Consider the following 566-nt stretch of genomic DNA (forward strand, 5'->3'; position numbering starts at 1 on the left):
ATAAAATCGTAAAAATGTGTGTAATTTAGTCCACGTTGGAGATATTGATCGCACATTCAGTGTAGTTGTAGACTGATCTCCATCACTTATTCTGAACATTAACAGACTGTGCAAAACCCTGTCTGTTAGCTAAATATCCATGAATCACTTGACAGATTTTAATAAAACCTCCAAGATATAATGAGTGGAGACACATTTACCATCCTGTTTCAAAATGGCTGCCACAGCCAAATGAAAAACACAAAAATGGCTGAAACTCTGACAATTTTACAAATGCTAAAATTAGACATAGTAGCTGAAAGTTATGTGCATAAATGCTTTTTTCCCCTAAATAATTTCATTTTAATTAAATACATAAAGGACAGATATGGGCTGTAATAATAAGGCATTAAAGCCAGGAGCATCTCTGCTCTGTGACTAAAAATATGTAAATTGTAATTTTTATACATTAAACATAATTCTGTGTGGCCCCCAAAGAACACACCCTCCTCAATCCTGCCCTTGTCACACTCATGTCCACACTTTCACTGAGACTGTAAACAACAATAACAACAACAACAACAACT

This window comes from Nematolebias whitei, chromosome 5 (assembly GCF_014905685.2).
Source record: "Nematolebias whitei isolate Nwh7 chromosome 5, NemWhi1, whole genome shotgun sequence".
Taxonomy (NCBI): Eukaryota; Metazoa; Chordata; class Actinopteri; order Cyprinodontiformes; family Rivulidae; genus Nematolebias; species Nematolebias whitei.